Consider the following 7,927-nt stretch of genomic DNA (forward strand, 5'->3'; position numbering starts at 1 on the left):
AAATTTGTTTGAAGAAACTCTGCAAGATTAAGGTTTCAAGTTCGACCGCTTTGTACACTCTCCTCCATTTGCATGCCATCTTACCAAATAGCCCGTGGCCACATTCTCCCTAACCTGCCTAAAAGCCATCGTCCTGTTTTGCTGTTTCTCCCACTTCTCATATTCAGTATAGGCAGAAGCAACATTCAGGACGCAGATGGACAGAGATACAGCAGGCCTGAGGATAAGTGTAGAGAACATACTGTCTCCTGCTGGTTTCACAGAATATCCTCACACTGTACTAACTCTCTCTACAAACTGCTCAGGCATTCCCAAGGGTTACGGCAACCAGAGGGGAGCTCCTGGCAGCACACGTTTGAAGGTAAAATGCCAGGCTGAAGGGGACGCGTGGGCCAGCGCGACGGGCCGGTCACAGAACCGCAGTGCTGTGTTGCTTCCCTACAGCACCCCCCCACCATCTTTAGGGACAACTTACCCACCCAACTGCAATGAAATGACCTAAACCAATCTCCACTGAGAAGTCCATATAGAATTTTTAAATGAAAAGTGCCGTAGTCTAGCTTTTTACACTAGTAGATACGTTCTGGAACATTTCCATTTCTGTAACGATGCAAGAATAACTAAATTATTTGGATTAAAAAGATGCATTGTTATATTGAATACAATGCCATATCACAATATATTTGTCAGTGGGGGGGAAGAACTTATTAGAAATCAAATATATACCACATGCTACTATGTCACTTATTTATATTAGTAAAAGTAAAGTTTCACATGGACAATGTTCTGCATTATGTTTACTTTTGCAGATGTGTTTTATAAACAATTTCACAATCTTCCCTCCTTGTCCTTTGTACATACTTTGCTAACGGCTATTGATTGACTACTCAAAAGTAAATAGTGAAATTTAACTGAGCATGGGTTCCACAAATGGCATGCATCCTGTATCTATAAAAGCAAACATAAATAATGTTATTTCTAATTCAGTTTACTCAACTGTACATCTCATGATTGCAGGATGAAAGATAAAAGATGGTAACGTCTAAGGCGAATTCCTGCACTGGCATTTGGTTAATAATAATTTCCACGGCAAACTTCACTTAATCAATTATACAGTTGAAGAAATGAAAGTCAGAGAAGACCTGTTAGGTTGGATTCTAAGTTTCTTATCAGTAGTGCCTTATAACCTGGGAAATGGAGGCAGAAGAGCTTCATGCCATCTGTTCCGTTCCGTCCCTAATCTGTGGGGCTGCCTTACTGTTACCTGAAACAAAGGCAGTAGATACTGACTTCCCAGGACCCGCTGTATTGGCCAGGATCTCTGAAGCCCTCTCCGCTCCAACTCTTTGCAGCCCTCTAAGATCAGGGAAGGTGGCAGAAGGCAGCGATAAGTACCTCTACCCTGCTGAAGCAGGTGACTGCGAAGTCACCTGTTCGGTGAATTGCAAAAGGACCCCAGGCTACAGACCTCACCGGTGTGATTGCTGAACCCATCTTGCACAAGAGTTTATCCCGTACAATTTCAAAACAAATAATTCTCTAAGAATTTATCCAGACCTGTTTCTAAATGCGTCAGATAATGTGTTTCCAGAATTTCCTAGGGCGTATTTCTGCAGCCTAAATGTATTTAGTTGTTAGATGGGGGAAAAAAAAGAAAAAAAAAAAAAGAAAAAAAAAGAAAAACAAAGGAAAAAAAGAAAAAAAAAAGGAAAAAATGCTTAGTGGAGTTCTGTTTAGCTATATTTCAGACTAATAGTCCTACACTTGAACTGCCTTGAAGATTCTTTTTTTCTACGCTTCCATCTATTTCTCTTGCAAATTTACTTTCTCTTTGCAAGGGAAGAGGCAATGTAACTACATGTAGCACTTCAGCATGTCAGCGTTGCTGGCTGAATAACGGGTGCCACTTGCATACTTTGAAATACTTTCAAAGTGCAAGGAAGTTGAAAGGCTAGGATACCATCCGATGTGTATATAAATGGCACATCTCGGAAAGGTCTCTTCGCAGGTTAAAATTTATGGGAAAAAAATGTGATCCTAACAGGATTGATGGCAGAACACAATCCTAAAAACGGCATTTTTTATATATTCTAAAACCAAACACTAATTCCCATGACTGAGATCTGCATGTATAGATTTAACTCTCTGTATTCAGTGGGAAACACTTATTTCATCTGTAAGCAGGCACCTAAATTTACCATATGTGGATTGAGAAGAGGACACAAATTTTTATTACCCATATTAAGGGCTAAACTTATGATTTTTTAACTGCAAAATAATTTTCTTTCTCTTTAAAACTTCCTTAGTATAACAAGTATCTAGGAATTCCACTGCTTTTCATGAAAGCCTTAAAATAAGAGGCTTTATTTCCAATGTCATCATTAAATTGATCTCATACTTTACATAAAAATGTGCAAAAGTGCACTCAGCTTTGGCTGCTTCTTTGTCATTGTAAGACTGTACCTGACAGTTCAAATACACAGCTGGGGCCCATAAGTTGTATTTTGTCACACGGATGCTAGGTAACTTTTTGAAAATTACATGCTCCCAACAGAAAAAGAAAATATTCTACTGTTTTATGATATAAAACTAGTATAACTGAATGTTTTTTCAGGTATTCATGAGTTATATGGCTAGACTGGACTTCTAAGAAAAGGACACAATATTTCAGTCTTTACCACTCCAAGCTCTGCTTCAGTATTTTACGCACACGAATTCCTTTTCAAAAGTACTGCTCATCCACATCTACATTCAGAACCGTAAGGTGCACGTTTTGCATATTTCAAAACTGTCCTAATACAGTTTTCTGGCTTATGCAGCAGTAAAATAACCAGGAGCAATTACAAAATGTGATAGCTTAACTATTCTTTAAGGACTGTAATGAGCGAGCGTGTCTCAGACTAGTCTTTTTCATCTTATTTGGCCGTGAGGTACTTCAGGGTATTTCAAATATTTCTGTAGCTGCATTTATTGCCTATTTCCAAGGGCTTACTTTTTGAAATCTTATCCTACCAAAATTTTTTACATTCCCATTTGAGCCTCGTAATACATTGTTGAGAAGTTAGTGTAATGCACAAAGGAAACAAAAGGGGAAAAAGAAAATGTACTTCACATATAACATCAACTTTTCAAAATACAGCTAGGCAAAGCTAGAATGAAAGAAAATCAAAATGTGCTTTCAGTGTCCATTGAGATGAAACATCTGAATTTACAGGAGTTTCCTGTCTGATTATAATAACACACACAAAATTAAATACATAAATATTAATTTTATGTATCACATAAGATGAAGACAATGAAAAAAATGTTTACATTTATGGTTGACTCATTAGTGTTTTATTATGTGAAACACTAGGAGGCATCAGTTGGGTAAAAAAAAAAAAAAAGAGTTCTTCTTTTGAAAAATGGAAAGAAATTAGCATAGAAGTTATCAGCTTGGAAGTTTCATACTTCCAAATGTTAAAGCCTGTAGGTTATAACTAAATTATGCAAATAGCCGAAACTCTCTATTCTCACTGATAAATGATATATTTAGTAATATAGGGACAACACTGAATTTCCTAACTATTTTCAAAACAGACCACTACATTCACATATGCAACATAAAGTATAGTTTTACACCATATTGCATTTTGAAAAATAACCCAATAGAGGTAAACTAAGATGACTTACTTATTCCTCAATATTATACTTTCTGAGAAACCTGCAAACCCTGACATGTTTTATGCACTCTCCTCTGCACATAAGCTCTTAATAGGTAAGTGCAGTGAATTTAGGATAGTCCTAGGCACTTTTAAGAACTTTTAATTGCTATTACAGGGTATCATCTAGATAAAAATGTTTTTAAAGAACCTCAGGACAATCATCTACTACATTTTAAATATATTTCCCCAAAGTGGTGAATTAAACAGAGTTTTACGAATTTGTATAACGATGCTACAAGTGGCTCTACCTTTTACTACAAAGTCATACGAAATCAGTAATGTCAAAATTGAGCTTTCCTTCCTTCAAATTGCATTTAACAATGACTAAGCAACAGAGTTATAGTTGTCTTATAAAACAATCAATTGAAATTGAAGTGTGCCTTGCCATGCTGCAGCAATCAGCTTTTATCTCTGCCCAATCAAAATGACATGTGAACTGCCTAATCCTTCTTTTGTAAGGCACATAAGACTTTGTTGTCACTGTTGGTTTTGTGAATCGCCTCTATAAGCTGGTCTGATTTCCTAAAGATGACAGATCCCAGTGAATAGACAGGCTATACTGCACTGCAGTCAATGAGATAGTGAGATTAAAGTGGAGGACTGAAGACACCAGCTTTTAATCACCTGTCCACATGCAACATCGACCATCAGTTCTGAGGAAATTACCTGAAAGCTGGCCAGAGGACCCCAATAATTCCTTTTAAAAATAGAAAAATTGAAAAAGAGAATTTTTCAATTTTTCACTTGCACCCTCAGTTGTGTTTGCTGACCAGAGTTCTTCTAAGCCCATTTTGTTACTGAAATAACATGCAAAACTGTATTTTTGTCCCTTTCAAATACCAGAATACTAACCCTACACTTACGCCTGAAGGTTTCTAGCTGTTTGGAATTACATATATAATTTTTTTTTTCATTTTATACCTAAGTCACTATATAGCCTAAATAAGGACATAGCAAAACCTCTCTGCTGATATAATATAGCAAAATTTAAAAATCTTAAAATACATCACAAATATAACTGTTTTGGTTATTCTTCAAAATGCTGAAGCAGAGACAATAAACTCCTTGAAATTATATAGCACGTTATTTATGTTCATCTTCATAATCAGTGTTTTTGAAAGAATACCACTATACCTTAATTGGTTTTTTGGCTAAATTATCATGTAATTTAGAATAATAATGTCCAACAGGTAAAAATGGAGTCTAGGTATCAAAACCCAAATGCTTACTCTTTCAAGCACCTAATAGCAGTTAATGACTTCTTGCTCAATGAGATGTAGAATTATCCTGAGCTGTCTCTGAAGATGAACTGAACTAGTCTGGTGAACAATAAAATAACCTGTTATAGAGAAAAGTAAAATTAAAAGAAACAAAGCTAGCAAAACTATTCTATTCACAGCTCCTGCTCAGTTCCTAAGTTTCTATATAGTTATATTCACCTACTAAATAGCGAGCTATCAAAATCCTTCAGAGGTAAACTTTTGGAAGAAGCTTCAGAAAGCTTCATTTCTCTTTGTTCTCTAATATTTTAGATGTTTTAAAAACCAGAACCATTTAAGAGAGGCATCTCTCTGGTTTTGAATATACATGTGGCAGTTACACAAATTAAGACTGGTTATAAAAAAATAATAATTTTTTTCTGATTCTGCATTGAAAGAAAATTCACAGTGATAAAGTATTTGTATGCATTTTCTTACGACGCCCCAAGAGCAGTAGCTGAGGAATACAACTCTGAAAGACTTAATCTCACACACAGTTCATCATTTAGTACCAATTTCTATAAGACTCTTAAAGCCTAAGTTTCCTTTTTTTCTTGGTCAAGTAATCTTAAGAGGATACAGACATACCTGATTCCTGCATTCATTTATAGGACATCGAAAGTGACATTCTTTACATCTCTGTCCTAGGAGAGCTATGGGACAGGCAAGAAGGTTTAGCTCTCCTAGGGGCCTGATCATGTAAATTGTTATTCCTGCAACTTGTTCCTTTTCACACAAGTAGCCTCAGCGTTGTCAGTGGGACCAGTTGTGTAAGCACCGTTTGCATGAAAGAAGGTTTTCATGTTCAGGTCCCAGAGCTACCTTCTCACACTAGCTATGTAAGGCATATTAGTAAAAATACGTATTAACAGCAAGTTTTTAAAATGAAAGGCTGTGTACTACAAGGGCCATAGCCACCCTGAATTAAGGGCCATTCTCTTAAGTTCTTCTTAAAGGAATTTTTCCATTACTTCCGAAGAGACTTAAGTGCGAGCAGAGACTTCAGTATTAGACTCGACATGAACGATATATTAATTAATATAGAAAGAATAATATAACAGGTATTTTAATAAAACTGACAAAGGAGGAAAGCCTTGCGGGCTTTTTTGACTTCATGTTAGGTACCTAAAACCATGTAACAAAAATAGTTCACAAAATAAGAAATCCCCACAGTGGCCATTTGCCCGAGCGTTTGAACTGGAAATCAGTATGTATGCAATACAGAGGTTAGAACTGGTTCACAGGTGGTTATATTTCCATGCCCTGCCAAGCCTCTGGGGATTGGAGTTATTATACTCCACATAAACATCTTTACTCTTCAACCACAATACCCGGGAAAGTGCCAATAAAAGAAGTCTAGTCACATTTGCATCTAATATAATTGGTTTATCATCCACCCTGTAGTTCTTTCAAAGATAGGAAACTAGGACATTTGCCATAAAGCTGATCCTCAGATAAGTGCTAGGGAAATGCATTTTGTGTCAAGACAGTTCTTTTCTGATCACCAGCAAAATACTGGCAAAGTGCCTTTCTCTGCTTAATTCTCTTAAATCTTTAGTCTTAAGTTGTGTATTATGGTATTTAATTTCAGGATACAGGTATTTGCTAATAATAATTATTACATAAAATAAAGAAAATAGAACTCTCTTATAAAAGACAATGCTTAGCTTCCCACAATGATTCATTAAGTTTTGTTTTGCATTCTGCTGCTCCTTTTTTTTTTTTTTTTTTTTTTTTTCCTTGAGAAAAGGAATTATTAGCTTGTCTTTATACTTCTTTTTCAGGCTGACAGAAGGTCACACTAAGTTTTATGGGAAACGCCAAGTATTACATAATGCACCAATAGTCTCATAAAGTCTCTCATTTACATTAAACTTTATCTTAGCTTGTAAGTAACTGTGCTGCAACTAAACCAGCCAGTTTTGTAAGGCTGATTAGCTCTGCTCCCTTGTGTTAAAAAATGTAAAGATTACTCGAAGTACTATGTAAAGACCGGAGCACACTATTCCAAAAGAGGTTTGCAGCCCATGACTTAAATTCCCACATCCATGCAAGGGGTCGTTCCATCTCCAACGTTAAGTATTCAAACGAAAGATGTGCAAAGTTAAACGCTTGCAAGCATGCATTACCTAAACTCCAGAACTGAAGAGGCTACGATAACAATGAAGTTTAAGAGCATTTCAGTCAAACTGGATTGTTTCCTTAGTCGGATAAATCAGGGTGCAAGCACTACAAGGTCATAGCATTGGGGTGAACTTATTCAAATCAAGTAAGCTTTGAACACTGCACAATACCGAGCAGACAAACAATGCAAACTAACTTCATCAAAGTTTAAACACTGAAGACACTGATAGAGACAAGTCAGCAATAATCTACTAGACAGTGATTTAACTATGTTACTCGTCTAAAAAGTTACTTTTAAGCAACTGACGGTGCGATCGCAGGCTTAAAAAGTCTGCGAGCAACCTCAACGCCAGTCCACATACAATGACCGATAACATTCTCCAAACGCAACAGGAAACATACATAGGGCTGTCGCACCATGCCCGCTATATTTTATTCCGATGCTGAGTTTCACATGTACTTACATAATAAACATTTAGCTGTTTGGATGGTCAGACTAGTCCTTGAGATATTTTCCCTTCACAGGAAAAAGAAAAAATCCCTTTACTTCTTCCAGCCTTAAATATTCACCACCTGGTTCAACATGCAGCCTCCTTGAATCACACACACAACCTTCAAAGTCAATCCAATAAGCAGCCGGGAGATGTCGGGGGGGGGTGTGTGTGTGTGTGTGTGTGTGTGGGTGTGCGGGTGTGCCTGTGCGTGTGTGTGCGCGCCGGTGCGTGTGTGCAGCGTGGAGGAGGAGAAAGTGGCTGAGCTGCTGGTCGGATTAAAAGTAACCGGACTCGTCCTGAGAGCGTCCAGGAAGGAAGTGACAGCAGGCGAATGGGAAAAGGCGAG

At 37.1% G+C, this 7,927-nt stretch overlaps 1 protein-coding gene across 6 annotated transcripts in view; it reads right to left on the reverse strand.

Moving 5' to 3' along the window:
• MEF2C (myocyte enhancer factor 2C) overlaps window positions 1-7,815 on the reverse strand; it is a 125,074-nt gene extending 117,259 nt beyond the window's left edge. For all 6 annotated transcript variants that reach the window (XM_009641153.2, XM_009641151.2, XM_035896630.1 and 3 more), the window contains exon 1: window positions 7,552-7,815. The gene's annotated coding sequence lies outside the window, so the exon portion shown is untranslated. The remainder of the gene's footprint in view (window positions 1-7,551) is intronic.
• Between the last annotated feature and the right edge of the window lie 112 nt (window positions 7,816-7,927).

Source organism: Egretta garzetta, unplaced genomic scaffold (assembly GCF_000687185.1).
Source record: "Egretta garzetta isolate BGI_Z169 unplaced genomic scaffold, ASM68718v1 scaffold136, whole genome shotgun sequence".
Taxonomy (NCBI): domain Eukaryota; kingdom Metazoa; phylum Chordata; class Aves; order Pelecaniformes; family Ardeidae; genus Egretta; species Egretta garzetta.